Here is a 22612-nt window from a genome sequence, read left to right as displayed (position 1 = left end):
TGAGATTTGGAGGGCTGAGGGGACATGATAAGGGAGCAAAGGTAAGGTGCATGTTCATGAAGTGCACAGAAGTGCCCTCTATGGTGCCCCATTGCTTTCCTAGGATGTCTGGGGGATCAGTCTACTAAAAATGATTGCTCCTCCTACATCCCAATCAGTGGCGTTCCTAGCCTGGATGGCACCCGGGGCGGAGTGCCGATGCGCCCCCCCCCCCCCCGGGTGCAGCGCGCCCCCCCCCACTAAATTACACCTTCCCCCCCCCCCGGTGAAATGACACCCCCCCCCATGTGCACGCTGCTGGGGGGGTGCCACGGTGCGCGCCTACTACGAGTTCGCTAAACTTCTTTGCTCGTTCGCTATAGCTCCCTCTACCTCGGAACAGGAAGTAACCTGTTCCGGGGCAGAGGGAGCTGCAGCGAACAAGCAAAGAAGTTTAGCGAACTCGGAGCAGGCGCGCGCCGTGGCACCCCCCCCAGCGGCGTGCACCCGGGGCGGACCACCCCCACCCCCCCTTGGATCGCCACTGATCCCAATGGCATGAATCTGTATGTTTTGCACTTATTCATGTTTTTTTTTTTTTTAAATGGACCAAAAAACAAAACCAGTCCAAAGCAGAAAACCTTGTTCGAAACAGTATTTAAAAAATATATATATATATGCTTTTCTGTTTTGAAAATGACCGTCTTTCTTATTCGGATTTTGAATGTTTTGTGCAAAACATCCAAAATCAGACTTAGACGTCATATAGAAAATGCCCCTCTGCATGGGTTAACCCTACATTATATGCAACTACTAATTAATCTACCCTTATTTAATGCTCTTCCTGGTCCCAGAGACTATATAACTCTCTATTATCCTAGTTGCAAAAAAGTGGTATATAAATCAACTTTCACGGTATGGTTCCCTTACTAATGTACTAAATGGTGGAACTCCCTCCCGAAACTAGTAAGATGGGAACATAATTACTTGAAATTCTGGAAATCTTTAAAAAACCTTTCTTTTTAAGAAATCTTTTACTGATGGACACCCTACTACTACTACTACTACTATTTAACATTTCTAGAGCGCTACAAAGTGTACGCAGCGCTGTACAAACACAGAAGAAAGACAGTCCCTGCTCAAAGAGCTTACAATCTAATAGACAAAAAGTAAAGCAAAAAGTAAAGCACCCTCCCCCATAAGGAAGTATCCTAATGCAAAGAGTCCATTTCCATTCTTTTTCACTTCATAATGTTATTCTTTCAAATTATTATATTCTTTTAATCATTGTTTAATTCAACCCAACAAGTCTTTTATACTGGTGTATTTACTGACTAATTTTTATTGTTAGTTTAATATGTTAGATACATTGAATCCGATTTGTGTTGTTAATATAATAATCTGTTAGACACATTGAACCCAATTTGATCGGGAAACATGGGATATAAATGTAATACATAAAAAATAAAATAATGAAATTAGCTCTGGATCTGCCAAAAAAGCACCTTATTTTATGGCAGCTAAAAAAATAGGCATAGCATGCAGGAAAGTCCTCCATTAAAATGCGCTAAGCCCATTTATTAATGCCCTTTAATAAAAGATCCCCAAAGTTATTTATTCTATACTGAATATTGAATATCTGAAATTATTAGTGAATAATTCAGATTAGATTTGTTTACTTTTATAGATTAGATATTTTGAAACCAAGAAGTTGATGTTACATTGCAGGGAATTAATAACCTTATCTGCTATGTTGTGGAAAACAAGCCAGTTAAAAAATATGCTCTAGAATGTTCAGTAAAGTGAACTTAATTTGAACTGGCAGAGGTGGGCTACAAATATGTCTGGTATATTGCTGTTAGGGGAATTCACATTAGGATGATTCAGTGAGCCAAGAATGGACTCTGTGACACACGTTTCACCTGAGGCCATTGCTTGGCGTTAAGAAATTTCTAAGAGGTCAAGCACTTTACTATCAAAAAGTTTTTCTTATTACTATTTGGCTTGCTCCTGGGAAAGAGGAAAAGTGGTTTACACAACTGCATTAATGTTAGAATTTATAGATTTTGCTTTTACAAGAAGGCTGGTTGGTTTTTAGGTTGTATTGAATCGGAGGCAGAGAAACACCTTTCTGATTGGTGGAACCAAATAAAACGACCTCCATCCTTAACCCGTAAGCTCCCTAGTTTCTGATGCCATGTGGGGCAAAAGGTTGAAATGGCAACAGCCACTATGCATTGAACATGGAAAGCTAATTTGGGGTTTTTTTCTATTACTTTTGAGTTAATAGAAACCTGAAATGATCCTTAACAACCGCACAAATGTTTTTCTCTGAACCATATACTGCCAAAGTGTAGTGCATCGAAAACAGCTCTATTTTCAAGCAGACAATAGAGCTGTTTTGTGTCACTACACTTTGGCAGGATACTGTTCAGAGCATAACATTGGTGCAGTTGTTCAGGTCATTTCAGGATTGTTTTATCATTGTGAAATTCCAGGTTTTGACTCCTGAGGCAGGCCTTAAGGCCAAAACACGGCTCATGTTGAGTCTTTGATACCTACTACCATTTGTTTTGGAATTCATTTTTGTCACCTTTGCTGTTTGTGTTCTTGTTTGTTTTGCGCAAAGGCTAGTTCTCCTGTTTCATTGTGCTTTAAGTTCATGCATGTGTGCAACTTACTCTTCAGATATACACACACTGTCACTTTTAAGACCAGTGCTTTTTTTTTTTGAGGTTCCGGTACTCATTATGGGTGGGGTCACCACCTATGGCTCTGCCCCTATGATAGCAACACCCACATTAGCCATACCCCTTATACCAGCCATGGCGCATATAAACAGGCATAATTGAAAATATTATACCAGTATAGGAGAAAAAAATAACTTGTGATATTTTTTTTCATTATAAATAATTTCTGTAAACTGTTACAGCTGCAGAATACCCAGTGCAAAATAAGACAGCAGGTATAAATTCTCAAATTGGACATATTCCAAACACTAAAATGAAAATAAAATGATTTTTTCTATCTTTATTGTCTGGTGACTGTTATTCTGATCATGTTGGTCCCGATCTCTGATTCTGCTGCTCTCTATCTGTTCTCTTAATAATTTCCAGGGCTTCCTTTCCATTTATTTCTTTACTTTCCTCCTTTCTTCTCCATTTCTTGCCCTACATCCATAAGTAAAAGCTGGGTTCTCCGTGGAATTGACTGGAGGAGGTATAACGTGGATCCAGCTTTTGCCTATTTTCTCCATCCATGTACAGTTTTTCGCCTCTCTTCCCTTTCCCTCATCTCCATGTGCATCTTCTTCTTTGCTCTTTCCTCCCCTCATCCATGTCCAGCATTTCTCCTCTCTCTTACCTCCCCTGTATCCATATCCAGCAATAATTCTCTCTCCCCTCTCCTCCATCCATGTCCAGCAATTCTCCTCTCTCTCCTGCTCTCCTTTCCATTCATTTCCAGCATTTCTCCTCTCTCTTTCCTGTCCTCTCCTCCCATCCATGCCCAGTGATTCTCTCTTCTCTGCCCTCCCCTCCCATCCATGTCCAGCAATTCTCTCTCCCCTACCCTCCCCTCTCATCCATGTCCAGCGATTCTCCTTCCTTGTCCTCCCCCCGTCCATCCTCATCCCGCTGCCTGCAAGTCCGGACCCCAGCATCAGCCAGTGCAGCGATTAAGAGAGGCTGCTGGCATTGGGGCCTTCCCTCTGCGAGTCTCGCCTACTTTGTTTCTACTTCCTGTTTCTGCATAGGCCGGACTCACTGAGGGAAGGCTCTGACACCGGCAGCCTCTCTTAATCGCTGCTGAGTCGCTAAAGAATAGGAGGGTCGTGGGGAAGACGGGAGTGAGAGGAAGGGTGCAGGCCAGCTGTAGGCACAAAAAAGCCCTGCTAAAGACACTCTCTCTTTCTAGTGCTGTCCTGCTGCTCATCTGCTCATTCAGCCCACCCCACCCTACCCCACCCCGTCAGGTCTACCCCATCATGTAAAATTCTTGCATTTGCGGCCAGTTATTTTCTTCAGCTTGCAACCGATCCCTGACACTTACCCCATTCCTCTGAAATTCCTACTCCTTCTTAACACCCCCCCCCCCCACACCACACACACACACACACACTTCAGGACACTCACTGGTTTCTCTGATGCTGCTCAAGTCCCTCATGCAACGTTCAGCATCTAACACAGCACTTGCAGCACAGCCCTTCCTCCCTGTGACTACAGCAGTCTATCCATTGGCTGAATTCTACCAGTGTTGTCTACATTGAAAGAGGGAAGGATTGGAGAGTTGTAGAGGGCTAAACTCTGAAAAATATCCAGACAGTTTGGCTATCCTTCTAGCTTTTAGAAATTTATTTATTTGTTGCATTTATACCCTGCTCTTTCCTGCTCGGTAGCAGGAAATCTGTAGGAACCTGAAAAAAATCCATATAGTTAGCCATCCTAGTCCTGAGCACATTTGAAAGACCCCCCCCCCCCCCCTAAAACTTTGAGCCTTAGGCATTTGCCTAGTTTGCTTATGCCTTAATCTGGCTCTGCCTTGAAGTTATGCCTCCAGTTTACCACACAGGAAAAAATAGCCACTGTGAGAGTTCTGCAGTGGCATAGCCAAAAAACATTATTTAGGTTGGCGCAAAGGAGGTCCTGGATTAACAGGAGATGGCATGAATCAAAAAGTTGACGCTCTCTCCCTCTTACAGCGGCCGTATTGGTTTGTCCAAAACAAATTAGCAGCTGCTGCATGCAAGGAGGCTTTGCATGTGGTTGTTGTTCATTGTTATTTTAACTGTTATACTTAGAAACATGCCGACTTGTGCAGCTTATGCATGTACACAGAAGAGCAATCACAATAGAATAGCCTTTCATCAGTTAGAGTACTGATTCGTAATCATTGTGTCATTTGGAAGGGGCTGATTCATGGGTGGACTGGGCATTCAGGCAACTGGGCACGGGGAGAAGGGTGCAGATAAGAGAGATTTACCCAGTGAACGGAGTTCCCGGGGAGGAATGTAGGGAGAGATGAAAGAGATGAAAGTGGAGAGGTACTGAGGAGCTGCAGAGTGAATGTACTTATAGGTCAATAAGAGGAGTTTGAACTGTATGCGGAAACGGATAGGAAGCCAGTGAAGTGACTTGAGGAGAGGGCTACTATGAGCATAACGACACTGGCGGAATATTAGTCGTGCAGCAGAATTTTGAACAGATTGAAGAGGACAGAGATGGCTAAGTGGGAGACCTGTGAGAAGCAAGTTGCAATAGTCTAAGCGAGAAGTGATAAGAGTGTGGATGAGGGTTCTGGTTGTGTGCTCAGAAAGGAAAGGGCAAATTTTGCTGATATTATAGAGAAAGAAACGACAGTTTTAGCAGTCTGCTGAATATGTGCAGAGGAGGAGAGGAGGAGTCAAAGATGATCCCAAGATTACGAGCTGATGAGACAGGAAGGATGAGAGTGTTATCCACAGAAATAGAGAATGGAGGAGGAGGAGAGGTTGGTTTAGGGGGAAAGATAAGAAGCTCAGTCTTGGTCATGTTTAGTTTCAGACGGCGCTGAGACATCCAGGCAGCAATGTCAGACAGGCAGGCTGATACTTTGGCCTGGATTTCGGCTGAGATTTCTGGTATGGAGAGGTAGATCTGGGAGTCATCAGCGTAAAGATGATACTGAAAACCATGGGATGAGATCGGAGTACCAAGGGAAGAAGTATAGATGGAGAAAAGAAGAGGTCCCAGGACAGATCCCTGAGGTACACCAACTGACAGTGGGATAGAAGTAGAGGAGGATCCACTAGAGTATACACTAAAGGTACAGTGGGAGAGATAAGAAGAAAACCAGGAAAGGACAGAGCCCTGAAATCCAAGTGAGGACAGCATATCAAGGAGTAGGCTGTGTCCTTCTATGTTTAAATTGTACAGCGCTGCGTAACCCTAGTAGCGCTTTACAAATGTTAGTTAGTAGTAGTGATAAACAGTGTCAAAAGCAGCAGATAGATCGAGAAGGATGAGGATAGGATAGAGACCTTTGGATCTGGTCAGGAACAGATCATTGGAGACTTTAGCAAGCGTTGTTTTAGTTGAATGAAGGGGGTGAAAGCCAGATTGAAGTGGATCAAGAATAGCTTGAGATGAAAGAAAATCAAGGCAACGGCGGTGAATAGCATGTTCAATAGCATCTTGGATAGGAAAGGGAGGAGGGAGATGGGGCGATAGTTGGAAGTACAGGTAGGGCTTCTGGTAATCCAATTCAAGCCTCAGCAGCAGCAGAGGAGGAAGAAGGTTGGGAGGGAGTACCAACTGAGTCCAGCACTCGGCAGAAAACCGGCACATGCAGTGGCCAGTTTTCTGCTCTGCCGGCTGCTGTTCTCTCCTTGCAAAAAGCGACCAGGCCAGGTGGGGCTGGGTGGGCCTGGGGCAGCAGTGGATGGGCCCAGGCCTACATTTGGCTACATCCCTGGTTACATGTGCATTAACTAGTTAGCACACATTATTTCACATTAACACACGTTAATGCAAATTAATCTGCATTATTGCAGGTCTCAGTAGGCCTCATTGAAAATAGTTACTAATCACATACATAACAGCAGTAACACAAACACTAATGTGCAATCGTAAACTAATCTATCTCTGTATGCTAAAACTGAGGAAACTCAATTCTCTAGTCCTTTGGAACTTTGCAACTTGTTCCACTATGGAGTCTGAACACAGACTCCATAGTGGAACAGCTTCTTCATAATATTCTCTCTCATATGTTTAAAGAACAGATCAATGTCTTAAATTTTCAGCACGTTTCAGTTGGTAGCTGACACATGGTTTTTTTGGGGGGAGGGGGAGAGTCGGAAGTCATAATCCTTATATTCCATGCCTTCCAAAATCTTGACTGTGCTGCTTAAGACTTATGTAGATAAAGTCATATGAGTAGTAATTTATTTAACCATGATATAATTAATGCCAGAGCAAAATTGTACTTATAAAAATTTCACAAACGATATTTTACAAAAATAAATTTGTTTTCAAAATTAGAAAGAAAAAGCCTTAAAATTGTAACACAGCATATAAGGGGCCCTTTTACTAAGTTGCTTTAAGCAGCTAATACTACTACTAATAATCATTTCTATAGTGCTACTAGACATACACAGCACTGCACACATTATATGTAGGTACTTTATCTGTCCCTAGAGGGCTTACAATCTAAGTTTATGTACCTGGGGGCAATGGAGGGTTAAGGGGCCCTTTTACTAAGCCGCGTAAGCGCCTAAGCGTGCCCTACACTCGCCAGTTCTGAATTACTGCCCAGCTACCGCATGGCCCTTGTCATAATTTCATTTTTTGCACCCGTCCACTATGCGTGCCCAAAAAATATTTTTCATTTTCTGGCATGCGTCAGCTACGTGCGTCAAGTGGCATTTGACACGTGTAGGTCATTATCGCCCGGTTACCACGTGATACCTTACCGCTAGGTCAATGGCTGGCAGTAAGGTCTCAGACCCAAAATGGATGCATGGCAATTTTAATTTTGTCGCACAGCCATTTTCGGCAAAAATTTTAAGAAGGCATTTTTTAGAGGTGCGCTAAAAAATGATTCTGTGTGTGCCCAAAACAGGTCTGCATTACCGCAAGCCATTTTTCAGCACACCATAGTGAAAGGACCCCTAAGTGACTTGCCCAACATGACAAGGAGCTGGAGTGGGAATTGAATCCAGGTAGCCAGGATCAAACCCTGCTGCACTAACCATTAGGCCTCTCCTCCACTCATGTGGGGTTTGCTGCATGATAGGCTGTAGCACAAACCAACTGCACTGGTTACTGTATTAAAAAGGCAGCCACTTAGGTAAAAATCCCAGGTTAGCTGGTTAATGCAGAAGTGGGCAGCTTCTGGGCATGACACAGAGAGGTAGAGGTGTGGACGTGCAGGCTGGAAATACTGACTGGAACCAGAATAGGCAGGTTGGGGAGACGGACTGGAACAATGATAGGCTGGCTGGAGATACAGACTGGAACAAGGGTAGGCATCAGTGGCGTAGCCAGAAGTCAATTTTTGGGTGGGCCAACAGGTTGGATGGGTGGGCACTAGAAAGTGGTGTGCTGGTAAATGTTTAACAACAGGCTTTCTCCCCGGTCCACCTCTGCACCCCCCCCCCCCCCCCCCCCCGTGCACCTCCCCTCAAAATTGCAGAGCTGGCTATAGCTGGGGAGAGAGCCTGAGGGGGGGAGGCAATGCATTACTCTCTCCAGGAAAAAAAAAATTAAATGATCCCAGGTTCCAATCTAATTCATGTTTATTGTGGGATAAAATGCCATAAATAAGTAAATAAATATAAACTTTTAATGTTGAGCACCTGATTCTCAAAGTGGACATATTCCAAACACTAAAATGAAAATAAATTGATTTTTTTTTCTACCTTTGTTGTCTGGTGACTGTTTTTCTGATCATGCTGGCCCAGTATCCGATTCTGCTGCTATCTGTCCTCTTAACTCCGTTTCCAGGGCTTCCTTTCCATTTATTTCTTTACTTTCCGCCTTTCTTCTTCATTTCTTGCCCTACATCCTTAAGTAAATGCTGGGTCCTCTGCAGACGACTGCCCAGTGGATCCAGCTTCTGCCTATTTTCTTCATCTATGTGCAGTTTTTCTCCTCTCTTCCTTTTCCCTCATCTCTTCTATTCGCCTTCCTCACTCTTCCATCCCCTCCATCCATGTCCAGCATTTCTTCTCTCTCCCTTCCCTCTCCTCCATCCATGTCCAGCAACCCTCCTCTCCTCTGCCCTTTCCTCCATCCATCCATGCCAGCAACCCTCCTCTCCCCTGCCCTTCCGTCCATCCATCCATGTCCAGCAACCCTCCTCTCCCCTGCCCTCCATCCACCCATGTCCAGCAACCTTCCTATCTCCTCTTTCCTCCCCTTCATCCATCCATGCCAGCAACGCTCCTCTCCCCTGCCCTTCCGTCCATCCATCCATGTCCAGCAACCCTCCTCTCCCCTGGCCTCCATCTATCCATACCCAACAATTCTCATCTCTGCCCTGCCCCTATCCATTCATACCCAGCATTTCTGTTCTTGCCCCTGCCCCCTTCTATCCATCCATACCCAGCAATTCTGTTCTTGCCCCTGCCCCCCTCTATCTACCCATACCCAGCAATTCTATTTTCTCCCCTGTCCCCTCCCTCCAGCCATCAGCGATTCTCCTCTCTCCCCTGCAATTCCCTCTGGGCTCCATCCTTCCCTCCCATTCAATTCCACCTGCCCGCCCTCTTCTCCCCCCCAAAATTTACAGTGGGAGCAGGCTGAGCTCCTGCATCTGCCTCCCTCTCCCAGACGCTGCCTACCGCCGCCATGATCACAGGATCTACCTCCCTCCGTCTCTCAGCACTCATCATCATCAGCAGCGCCGGTAGTGAATCATACACGCTGCCTTCTTCTAACCCGGAAGCGTCTTCTCTGCCGCATTCCGCCCCCATTATCAGAACTTCCTGTTTCTGCTGGGGCTGGACGCGGCAGAGAAGACGCTTCCGGGTTAGAAGAAGGCAGCGTGTATGATTCGCTACCGGCGCTGCTGCTGTTGATGAGTGGCAGTGCTGAGAGACGGAGGGAGGTAGATCCTGCGATCATGGCGGCGGTAGGCAGCGTCTGGAGAGGGAGGCAGATGCAGGAACGGAGCTCAGCCTGCTCCTTCCGCTCCGCTGCCTCCACTGCTGGGTGGTCCTGAACCCAAACTGGTGGGCCCACCCGTGGCTACGCCCCTGGTAGGCATAGCAACTTACACCAGGCAAAAGCTAGGAGACTCGTTGCAAAGGCAGTGCATAGGAGTCCCAAGATTAGTATATAACAATATCTGTATCCAGTGTGGAGGAGTGGCCTAGTGGTTAGGGTGGTGGACTTTGGTCCTGGGGAACTGAGTTCAATTCCCACTTCAGGCACAGGCAGCTCCTTGTGACTCTGGGCAAGTCACTTAACCCTCCATCACCCCAGATACAAATAAGTACCTGTAAGCTGCATTGAGCCTGCCATGAATGGGAAAGCGCGGGGTACAAATGAAACAAAAAATCCCTATCAGTGAAACCAACTTAGAAAAAAATGTTTCCATTCAGTTTTATTGTTCATACCCTTAGGTTCTGAGGAGTCAAATCGAAAAATCCATATTTGCTCACATCTCATAATTAATGCCAAAACTACTGTTGCAAGATGTATCAGTACTACTGATAATCAGCATAATGTGTGTGTTTACATTACTAACATAATCTATAGAACAAATTCATTTGAAATAACATGAAGGATTTTGCCTCCATTTTAAGTAGTTGAAGTTTATATTTTTTTTGCTGACCCAGTACTGTAAGAGTGTAAATTTATGCTTGGCAGTATTAGACCTGTTGAAATATTATTAGTTTGGCTCTTATAATTGTTTTGTCTTCAATTGCTATTCATGCTTGAGTAAGTAAGAGGATTAACTAAGGTCACATTAATTACATCCATAAATATGTATTTCTATACTTGGCAGCTAATAGAATTTATTACAGCAATTTAAATTCTCTTGTTATATGTTTCTGTTGGCCTGTCCATTACATCACTTTATTTTATTTGCATTTTGTTTACTAGCATCCTGCAAGTCTTCAAATGCAGTATTTCCCTGATAACATTATGCAAGATGATACTGATTTTGAGATTTCTTCCAGAGTCACTGATTTAAGACAACAGTGTTGTTCAGCTTCCCTGTATTGACTTGAGTGGCCTATGTATGTTTAACTGATCTTTTATGGAATATGAGCAGGACTGCTTCATCATCGGCTTTGAAATGGCATTAAAAAAACTCCTATTCACATGTTATTCAATATTATGGAAAGGAGAAAGTTTTTCTTTACTCAGCGTGTAGTTAGACTCTGGAACTTGTTGCCGGAGAATGTAGGGACAGCAGCTGGCCTTACAGAATTTAAAGGGGGTTTGGACAGATTCCTGAGGGAAAAGTCCATTGAACATTATTAATATTTTTTTTTTGTGGGGGGGGGGGGGGGGTGCCAGGTTCTTGAATTCTTGAAGCCTGGATTGGCCGCTGTCGGAGACAGGATGCTGGGCTTGATGGACCCTTGGTCTTTTCCCAGTATGGCGATGCTTATGTGTGCTCTATTAATATCGTTCTATAACTCTATCCACAACAGTCTATGAGGTCTGTCATGTATTCTGGGACTACGTCGTATATGATTTTGTGGACTTTTACAAAACTGTGCTAATGATTAACGGTGTACTAACTGCAAAGAAGCCCATTCTATTTTCAGGGGCTTCTTCACATTCAGCGCGCCCTGTTAGTGTAACATGATAGGAGTTTAATTGTCAGAATTATTGATTTTGCTGGATCAAATACAAATGTATATATAAATATATATTGTAACCCCCCAGGGGTGCTCTTGTGGCTTCTGTCCAGCCTCACATGCTCTCCACCCAATCTCACTAGCACTTTGCTTCGGGGAAGAATCTGGACACGTGACTCCTGTGAATCTGGTCTCTATGTTTGGGGCTCCTCTTTCCCTCAGGGTGACCTCTTCATTAACATCCGGTCATGGACCTGCCTCCCCGCTGTATCCCCTGGTAACAGACCACCTTACCGGTTCTTCTGATGGGGCCCCCTGGTCACCCATCTTTGGAATATAGCCAGGATCCTCTGCTTTCAGAAATATGCAAATTAGCTAAGTAGATGCAAATACACTTTATTAGTACCTGGCTCCAGTCTTGTGAGAACTTCTTTACAGTTATTATTCCCTTACAAGTTTCCTCTTTACTGAGTCCACTCCCTTGGGGAGACCTGGGTCTCAGTTTAAACAGTCTCCTCCCCTGGACAGGACTTTCTTCATTCACCACAGCTTTACAGTCCTGTCCTCCACCCCACGGCTGTTAGTCCATTTCAAATAATTCCCAAGTCCATCAATAACATAACCTGGTAAGTACCTTCACTTTCCCCTGCTGTCTTCAGGCTTCAGTCAGTCCAGGTCCCTCCATCTCCTCCTCCAGGCAATCTCTTCCAGCAGGCTTCAGGCTCTCCAGGTTCCCATCTTTTCTAACCTTCCTCTTCTGGGAGGAAGCTATTTATGTGGTGGCCAATAAACCTCCCCACCTCTTTAGACCTCGCCCTGCTGGTTCCTGAAAGATCTGGGTCTAGAATTCTCTCTCAATACCCAGCTATCTCCTTGGAGCTCCCTCTAGTAATCAGAATGGGCATTTTCCCTATTTTCAGTTGGAGAGCGCCCTCTGGTGGCCTCCTCAGGGTAGGGCAGTCACTGTGCAGACTCATATTTGGAAAAACCAAATGCGAAAGTGCAAAACCCCTTAGAGAGAAACTGCACTGGCTCCCACTTAAGGAACGCATTGCGTTCAAGATTTGTATGATTGTACACAAAATCATTCACACAGACGCCCCTATCTACATGCTGAACCTAGTGGACCTACCACCCAGAAAAGCCACAAGAACATCCCGCAAATTTCTCAATTTGCACTTCCCCAGCTGTAAAGGACTAAAATACAAGATGATGCATGCCACCACCTTCTCTTACATGAGCACGCAGATATGGAATGCTCTACCCACAGATCTGAAATCAATCGTCGAAACAAATAACTTTCACAAATCTCTGAAGACACACTTCTTCAACAAGGCCTACAAAGAGAACCAACAGCTTCACTGACCCACTTTACCAACCCTACCAGCTATGAAAATCCACTTCCACTATCACCCGACTAATCACTTCCTCTTTCCTCCCTTACTCAATCTCTGCACACTACTAACTGTATTTGATATTATGGAATGACAATGTCACAACAAAACTATGTAAGCCACATTGAGCCTGCAAATAGGTGGGATAATGTGGGATATAAATGCAATAAATAATAAAATAATAATAATATACAGCTGCAAACACTTTACTTTCACCTTCCCCTTGGAAACTACTGATAACAAAAACTAGCTGGGTGGATACCTAAGTCCATCAACACATCTCCAAAGAACAAAACTCTGAAGATGGACAGCAATCACTGAGACTGGAGTTATCCAAAGACAGTGAAACTCCACCTATTCTCAGACTGAAAAGCCCACTTACTCTCAGGCAAAGACTCTTTTAATCCTATCAGATGCCTTCTGGATGTATATCACAGCAGATGTCCAGACAGAAAGTCTTATGATGTCATTAAACATGTGACCAGTTACTATGCTCCATCTCAAAACTAGATGAAACCAGTTTTCAGATGTCCCGGAGTTTTCATTGGATTGAGTACACCCCACCTGACTTCAGACTATGGTCCAACAAAAAATTATAAAAATCCTGGAAAATGCCCAGTTTGCGCGGTTGCCAGGTGGGCGGTTTTCCCGCCCAATTGGGTGGGTTTCCGCGAGCGGTGGCGGGAAACTTTCGGTGGCCGCGGTTTTTTGGGCTGTTTCCCCGTGGCCGCTGTGCGGGTTTGGGCGCTTTTTTCCGGGCTTCTAATAGTCCAATTTGGTCCAATAGAAGCTTTTCTGGGGCTTCTATTGGTCCAATTTGGTCCAATAGAAGCTTTTCCGGGGCTTCTATTGGTCCAATTTGGTCCAATAGAAGCTTTTCAGGGGTGGGTTGACATCGGGACGGGGTCAACGACGTCAGAGGTGACGCCGGGGCGGGGTTCGGTGATGTAAGAGGTGGGGTTAGTGACGTAAGAGGCGGGGCCAGTATTGTGGGAGGCGGGGTTAGTGATGTGGGAGGCGGGGTTTGGTGACATGGGAGGCGGGGTTTGACTTCGGGCAGGTTTTGGGCGGGTTTAGGGCTGGTTTTGGGCTGGGAAAAATTTTCCCATCTGGCAACCCTGTTCGCTATCTTGCTTCTTAGCTCTTGTTCTCTTCGCTCTTTGCTCTGCCTCTTGCTTCTCTGCTGGACTTCACACACATCTAAAATAAGACTTTCTACAGGCTCCAGCAACAACTCTGCAACAAAAGACTTCTTTAGCAGTGAGGATCTCCTTCATCACTCCAACCAGCAGCCTCCATCAAAGTGAGTTACCATTATCCAGCCTAATTTATAATTCAGACTTTCTAATCTTGAAAGCACATTCCCCTTGTAAAAGGTCCTTAAAAACTGCCTCTCTTGTAACATTATTACATTACCTGTATTGTAAATAAACATTTTAAAGTTAAATATATGGTCTTTATGTTCTGAGCACATGTCCTTAAACCTTACAGTGAAGGTTAATGTAATTCAACAAATATAGTATTTAATTCCCTCTTTTCTTACATATTCTTATTCTTATCATATTACCGTATATTTAATTGGTGGAGAATAGAATATAGAAGAATACATTTACAAAACTGTGCTAGTGATTAGCGGTGTACTAACTGCAAAGAAGCCCATTCTGTTTTCAGGGCTTCTTCGCATTCAGCACGCCCTGTTAGCACAGCTTTGTAAAAAGGGCCCTTGGTGAAATATCTATATTATAATTACTACAATGACATTTTAAATTGTTGTTAAGGTATAACAGCCGTTGAAGACTACAAAGCATTGCCCATCGATTAAGTCATAGAGAACCCCAGACTAGCATCTAAAGATCGACAGCCTCTCTTGCTGCAGCTAATGTGAAGATTCAGGTGTCAATAATCAGAAAAAAAACTGAAGGGGAACAATATTCATGGGAGGATAGCTAAGATGAAATCACTGCTCATTAAAAAGAACATTGCTTCTCACCTCAGGTTCACAAAAGAGCATTTGAATAACTCACAAGACCTTGGGAATAAGATACCCTAGACAGGTGAATCAAAAATTGAAATTTTAGGTCACAGCAAACATTTTTGGACCCTTTTACCAAGTTGTGGTGTAAGGGACCCTGCGGCGTGTGGATTTGCTAAGCACCGAGGCCTCTTTTACTGCAGCAGGTTTAAAAAAAAAAGGAAACGGCTGTGCGGTAAGTTCAAACTTGCTGCATGGCCATTTCCTGGCTACCTGATTACCACCGGGTAAGCCCCCAGCAGTAAAAATAAAAAAGATTTCCGGTCATGCCGGAAATGGTGCACTGTGAGGTCAGCACTACCACTGGCTCCCATGGTGGGCCAGCGGTAGTGCTGGATTGGCGCATGCCAGTGCCGTGGTAGATCTACCAGAGCATTATAAAAGGGCCCCTTTGGTGAAAACTTAATACAGCCTTCTAAAGTTAGAACCTCACCCTGATTGTCATACACACTGCTGGAGTATCGTGGTGTGAGGTTGCTTTACTGCATCGGGATCTGGATGGCTTGACATCATGAATAATTCTTTACATTTGAAAATTCTAGAGGAGAATATCAGGTCATCCATCCCATAGCTGAAGCTGAGCCAAAAATCAATCAGGAAGCAAGACTTGAAGAAAGCTGTTCACAGAGCTGCCAACCAGTTTATTTTCGAAAGAGATTGCTGGCCATCTTCCGACACAAATCAGGAGATAGCCGGTGATCTCCTGACCCCGGCCAAATCGGTATAATCGAAAGCCGATTTTGGCCGGCGCTAACTGCTTTCCGTCACGGAGCCGGCCAAACTTCAAGGGGGAGTTTCGGCAGGGTACAGAAGGCAGGACGGGGGTGGGATGGGGACGTGGTTACGAGATGGCCGGCTTCACCCGATAATGGAAAAAAGATGGGCGGCTCTGACGAGCGTTTCGCCGGCTTCACTTGGTCCACTTATTTTTGCGACCAAGCCTCAAAAAAGTGCCCCAATTGACCAGATGACCACCGGAAGGAATCAGGGATGACCTCCCCTTACTCCCCCAGTGGTCACCAACCCCCTCCCACAAAAAAAAAATTAACATTTTTTTGCCAGCCTCAAATGTCATACCCAGCTCCCTGACAGCAGTATGCAGGTACCTGGAGCAGTTTTTTTGTGGGTGCAGGGCACTTAAGGCAGGTGGACCCAGGCCCATCCCCCCTACCTGTTACACTTGTGGTGGTAAATGGGAGCCCTTCAACCCCCCCAAAACCCATTGTACCCACATGTAGGTGCCCCCCTTCACCCCTTAGGGCCATGGTACTCGTCTAGAGTTGTGGAGATGGGTTTTGGAGGGATTTGGGGGGCTCAGCACCCAAGGTAAGGGAGCTATGCACCTCGGACCAATTTGTGAAGTCCGCTGCAGTGCCCCCTAGGGTGCCCGGTTGGTGTCCTGGCATGTCAGGGGGACCAGTGCACTACAAATGCTGGCTCCTCCCACAGGTTTGAGATGGCCGGGCCTGGTATCCATTATGGCCGAAAACCGAAGCCGGCCATTTCTAAACCCAGCGATCTCAACATTTGAACTAAATGTTGGGATTTATCCGGCTCCAACCGTATTGTCGAAAGAACTGATGCCCGGCCATCTTTTTTGAAAATACAGTTGGCTCCGCCCCTTTGCGGAGCCGGCCCCGAAGATGGCCCGCCATCTATTTGGCCGGCGACGTTCGACGATGCCCCTCCACGTTACCCAATTCCAGGAAGGAAACTTTGAGGCCAGTCCTGCTTTTAAACTTACATCCCAAAGCAGCTGGGATTTGTAGATGCTGATTCTGCTATTGTAATCAGTGCCAAAAGTCTCATAATGCATTAGGATGAAGTTAGCAGAAACCCAGGACTGGCCTACAATCTCCCTCCTGGAACTAGGTAACTTGAAAGTTCTGCGTTCATGCAGGAACGCCCTCAAATATCACAGAACTGAAAAAGTAGTGTATGGAAAATGGGCCAGAATTTCTTGAGAACAATGTGAGAAAATGATCAACAATTAAAAGGAAATGTTTCATTGAAGTTCCTGCTACTCAAGGAAGCACAGTACTTGGCTCTCACACTTTGACACATGGATATTTTTTGTTGATCTTTTTCTTCAATCAGTAATCAAAATATATAATTTTTATCTGAATTTGTATTCAGTAGGTTTATTCTCTCTTATTGGTGCTTAGACTGTGATCTATTCATATTATCAGTATACATTGTGCTAAAATACAATATTAAGGGGTTCACAAACTTTCTGCTGTGTTTGTATATATATTTCTACAGGGTGAGGCAAAAAAAAGTAAACCTATAGAGTTTTTTTGTTGCTGTTTTGCATTACCTCGAGAGATCAGAGCATTGAATAATTTGAATGATTTTAAACAGGCCTTAAAGCCCTGGCTGTTTCAGTGAGCCTTCAACATTTCTTCAGATAGTGACATTGATATGTACTGTTATTTTATGATATCACACTGTGACATATTAATTTTATTTTTTATGAACTTGTTTTATGTTATTGTATGTAATTTTTGAAGTTGTATATTAGTCCTTATTGACACATGAAGAAAATTGTTTATCCTTTTTCTACTCTGCCAGATGGTATGGATTAGAAATTATTAAATAAATAAAATACATCTCTATGGTTGTTTAAGTGCTTATACCTAACAGGGTACGTACATATGTACACAATTATATCAATGTTTTATGAAAGAAAGTAGGCACCTATTTTCCTGTATAGAATAGGAGCAACATGGTGCCTCCAGGCACCTAAGTATAGGTGCACTATAATAGAATTGCCTTCCACATGTCTGTCATTAAACAGTGCTTTTCAGTGCAAGGCCCGAAGGCCCCTGGAGACCTCTGGGTTGGTTCTCATTGTCATTCTATGGTTTGTTTTCACTACTCTCTGCATTTTTTCCCAAGTTCATGATAGAAAGTAAGAGGTGGATGTGTGTGCGTCGGGGGGGGGGGGGGGGGGGGGTTAGAGATCTGCTTGTATGAAACACAAGTCATTGCACAATAGATGAAGGGAATGCATTTGGAAATGCCTCCAATGAAAAGTTTGAAGGTGGCCTGGAAGAGATGGATGTCACTATCACATGCTGGTCAGTTGTGTCATGGCCATGCATGGAAAGATATGTGATGGCTCTCCTTCAGCTCACCTGGATCCAAAATATCCCCAACCTAAAAACTAGTGACGACTACTGTCATAAAACAAGGCATACCTGGTGGCTCAGAAATTTTTTTGCCAAGAAAGTTTCAATCAGTTGTTGATATTTATGATGCTACATTTTCTCACTTTCTGGTACAATTTCGTTTCTGCACAGCTGTGTTGAAAATAACTGTATTGTTTATAATAGGTTGTTGCAGACATCCAAGCTGTTTTTGTCACTTTCCTAGAAATGCAGTCTTTTAAGAAGTTTACACATCTTGGAAAATAATTACTGCTATAAAGCAAATGTTAATTATTGCAATAGACAACTCCTTTTAGGCAGAGATTTAACAAAAATATTTTAGCAAACAGGTGCATGAAATTGCTTTGAGTCTCAATGTCATGATCTTGACAGAGTTAGGCTTTTGAAGAGAAATGGAAAAAAACAAGATTTTTCATCTTCCCTATTTGGTCTTGATTTAAAACATATTGGTAGATATTGAATCAACATCTCCTTGTTAGAAACATTTTTCATTTTAAGACAGAACTATGTATTTTCATTTGTTGAAAGAACTCAGCTTTGCAGACTGACATGCATGGAAGACAAATTCCTTTACCTTTTTCTTTAAATATTCCCAAGAGACTTTTAATGAAAAAACCCACTAAAGCTGGTATTATTTACTGCACAGCTGAGAATATAATCTCATGTCTGTCATGACATAAATAAAAAAATATAAACAGAATATGGACACCAATGCTTCTTGTATATTTCTTCTTTTTAAATGTTATTATTGATTTATTACAAAAATTAATACCTGATTGTTTTTCTCATGGACTTTGTATATGTTCATTTGCATATGTATTGTCACTAAGGAGCATAGTTATCAATGTAGGCTACCAATAAAGCCTGCTATTTTATCTCTGAGATCCGGAGATGAGGCATCCTTGTTCGTATAGGATGCTGGAAACTAGGCATCAGAGCATCAGACAGACCATCCTGCGGGAAGATTGTCATTCTCAGGCATATTCCTGGAACTGGATGTCTACCTGGTTACAAAGGTAAATGAGATCATCTAGTGAAGAAGGAATATCCTGTCCCACCAGCTCATCTTTAATTTGCAGTGCCAATCCTTGCCAGAAAACTGCTACTAGGCTCTCGTTGTTCTGCGTTAACTCTGTGGCCAAGGTACAGAACTGGATGGCATAATTCCCCAGAGTTTGTGATCCTTGCCTCAGTCTAAGAAGTTTGGAAGCTGTGGAGGAAGCCTTCCCGGGTTCTTTGAAGACCCTTCAAAATTGTTCCAGGAAGCCATTAAGGCTATTGAGTACTACTACTACTACTACTACTTAACATTTCTATAGCGCTGCTAGGGTTACGCAGCGCTGTACAATTTAACATAAAAGGACAGGCCCTGCTCAAAGAGCTTACAATCTAAAGGACAAGTGAGTAGACAATACGATGGGGGCAGTCAATTTGGGGCAGTCCAGATATCCTGAAGGTACTGGATCATTCCATTCCCAAAGTGGAGAGACCCATGCAAGGGCTTGACTTGTCAGCAAGGAGATAATGTAAGCCACATGAGCCCAATCCAAGGAAAAGTCCCTAGCTTGGAGTTTGAAAATTATTAGATGTTGGTTGATGAACCCTCTACAGGTCTTGGGATCCCCATTGTATCTAGGGGGAGCCACCAGGTGGGTACTTGAAGAAACAGAAGTAACTGTCATAATGGGACTGGCTGAAGGCATAGCTGGATCTAAAGCTGGAACAGTGGCGACTGGAGGCGAAGCAGACATTTGTAGCTGATCCGTATGAGTGGACAGGTCCTAAACAGAACCAGACAGTTTTCGCACCCAACCCAAAGGTCAGGCAAGCCTCAACTGGTTGCAGGCGAGTCACTCTGGCTGAGGTAGACTGGAACTGAAGTTAGAAGACTTCTGGAGGAGGAGAATGGTGGAAACTTGAGGAGGTTGGGATTGAAGATGTACTGAGTTGGAAACAGGAGACGTGCTGGAACAAGGAGCTGAGGATGTACTGGAGCTACAGATAGAGGTGTATTGGAACTGGAAGCTGCAGGACATACTGGAGCTAGTGTGGTTGTCAGATAAATGGAGATCTGGGTATGAGGATTTTAAAATGACACTGTCAGCGGTATAATCGAAAGAGAAGGAAGCCCATCTTCTGACACAAATCGGGAGATGGGCGTCCTTCTCTCAGGGTCACCCAAATCGGCATAATGGAAAGCCGATTTTGGGCATCCTCAACTGCTTTCTGTCACAGGGATGACCAAAGTTCACGGGGGTGTGTTGGCAGTGTACCGAAGGCGGGACGGGGGCATGGTTACGAGATGGGTGTCCTTGGCCGATAATGGAAAAAAGAAGGGTGTCCCTGACAAGCATTTGGCAGACTTTACTTGGTCCAATTTTTTTCACGACCAAGCCTCGAAAAGGTGCCCAAACTGACCAGATGACCACCGGAGAGAATGGGGGATGACCTCCCCTTACTCCCCCAGTGGTCACCAACCCCCTCCCACCCAAAATAAAATTAAAAAACATTTTTCCAGCCTCTATGCCAGCCTCAAATGTCATACCCAGCTCCATCACAGCAGTATGCAGGTCCCTGGAGCAGTTTTTAGTGGTTGCAGTGCACTTCAGGCAGGCGGACCCAGGCCCATCCTCCCCTACCTGTTATACTTGTGGTGGTGATAAATGTGAGCCCTCCAAAACTCACCCAAAACCCACTGTACCCACATGTAGGTGCCCCCCCATTCACCCCTTAGGGCTATGGTAGTGGTATACAGTTGTGGGGAGTGGCTTTTGGGGGGGTTGGGGGGCTCAGCACCAAAGGTAAGGGAGCTATGCACCTGGGAGCAATTTGTGAAGTCCACTGCAGTGCCCCCTAGGGTGCCCAGTTGGTGTCCTGGCATGTGCATGACCCAAATGGCTTGGATTTGGTTGTTTCTGAGATGCGCGTCCTCAGTTTCCATTATCGGCGAAAACCGAGGTCGTCCATCTCTAAGGTCGACCATCTCAACATTTATGTTGACCATCTCTAAGGTCACCCTAAACGTTGAGATTTGGGTGTCCCTGACCGTATTATAGAAACGAAAGATGGACACCCATCTTGTTTCGATAATACGGGATGCCCCGCCCCTTTACGGGGACGTCCTCAGAGATGGGCGCCCTTAGAGATGAGCGTCCCCGTTCCAAAATGCCCCTCCACGTGTACTTTATGGAGCATTATTTGCATTGCTGCTATGCAGGTGCACAGTTCTCAGGGACTTTGCATGTGCACTTTGATTGCTGAACCTTATATTTATAGAAAAACTATAGGGGTAGTGTCCATTTGATAATCAGCTTGCATGCCTAAACAAGAAGTTACAAACTTGCTCACCTCTTATGTGAAAATATTTATTACTGTGAATATTTCAATTTATAATCTTTCAGTTATAGAATGATAGCCGTTTCTGAAAAATGTTACCCCAAAGAATTGTTGACTTAAGAGCTTTGGAATAGAAATACTTATGGATTGGAATTTATTTATGATGAAAGTGAAATATATTTTTATGTTGTTTTCTTTCCCCACATGAAATGATAGCAGAGCTTAGGGGGCCATTCTATAGCATTTAAGTGTGACTGTCTCTTGGAAAAGGTGACTAAAGTACGAGATCCAATATGTTGAGCGTTATGAGATCCAATATGTTGAGTGTGGCTGATTTTTCATGTCAAAGGTCCATAAAGAGTCTGCAAAAGTTACGTTTGAATGTCTGTAACTTTTTTATTTTTTTTCACACAAAAGGATGATGTTTGGACTGTTTTATTACAGATTGTTTGCTCTCATTAAAAATGTAATTTTTTGTTGCTGTTGGCTTTAGTCAACTTTTCCTAGAGATGGTAATAATTTAAGGAGCCACAATGGGGCACGTTTAGCACTAGTACTATAACAGCATTTGGGTGCACTTAACCTGTTATAAAATACCAATTCAAAGCCACTTTGGCATGCTAAAACTTAGGTATGACCATTTATGCCAGCTCAAGGCTGGCATAAGTTGCAGTTTCTTAAGCAGTGGCATAGCTACGGGGAGGGGGGGGGGGCTTGGGACCCAAATTGGATCTGGGGTCCCTGGTTTGGCTGACAGGGGTCCCCAACTCCCACCAGCTGAAGCCTTTCTCTGTGCATTGCCTGCCCTGCTTCCTCTCATGTCATGTGCATGCTTGGTTGTAGTGAAACTGAGCATGTGCGACTCTTTGCACATGCTCAGTTTCACTAAAACCAAGCATGCACGTGTAGTGAGGGGAAGCAGGGCAGGTGAGGCAATGCACAGAGAACTGTGCTGGAGAAAGGTTTCAGCTGGTGGGGGTTGGAGACCCCCACCAACCAAGGTATGTAGGGTTGCAGCATGGAGGCGGACCAAACTGTGTGGGGCTCCGGACCACCTAAATGTTGAGGTCTGGCTACGCCCCTGGTCTTAAGTGCACCAAGCAATGTACATTTCTAACAGTATTCTATAAATTACTTTCGTTGCATGGGTGACATGCCTACGGATATGATCAACTTTCAGGTATCTGCTATACAAGTTGTGCACCGAGTTTATGGAATAATGCTAAGCACTCACCTGCACCAGGTAATGCTGCCAATCTTGCACATAAGTGTCAAGGTTCTATAAACTTTGGCATGCAATTGCCCCCGGATTCTATATATGCTGACTGAAGTTGTGTGTGCGGCTTAATTGTTTAACAAACCAATCAGCGCAGATACTTGGCCACTAACAAGCGATTATCATCACTAA

The 22612-nt window shown here is 44.2% G+C and overlaps 1 protein-coding gene across 1 annotated transcript in view; it reads left to right on the top strand.

Moving 5' to 3' along the window:
- Positions 1-22612, top strand: part of MDGA2 (MAM domain containing glycosylphosphatidylinositol anchor 2) — a 1114501-nt gene that overhangs the window by 501662 nt on the left and 590227 nt on the right. The gene's annotated exons all lie outside the window — the stretch shown is intronic.

This window comes from Microcaecilia unicolor, chromosome 9, assembly GCF_901765095.1.
Source record: "Microcaecilia unicolor chromosome 9, aMicUni1.1, whole genome shotgun sequence".
NCBI lineage: Eukaryota > Metazoa > Chordata > Amphibia > Gymnophiona > Siphonopidae > Microcaecilia > Microcaecilia unicolor.
Note: the sequence above shows the minus strand (reverse complement) of the source record. Positions and strands in the feature narration are given on the sequence as shown.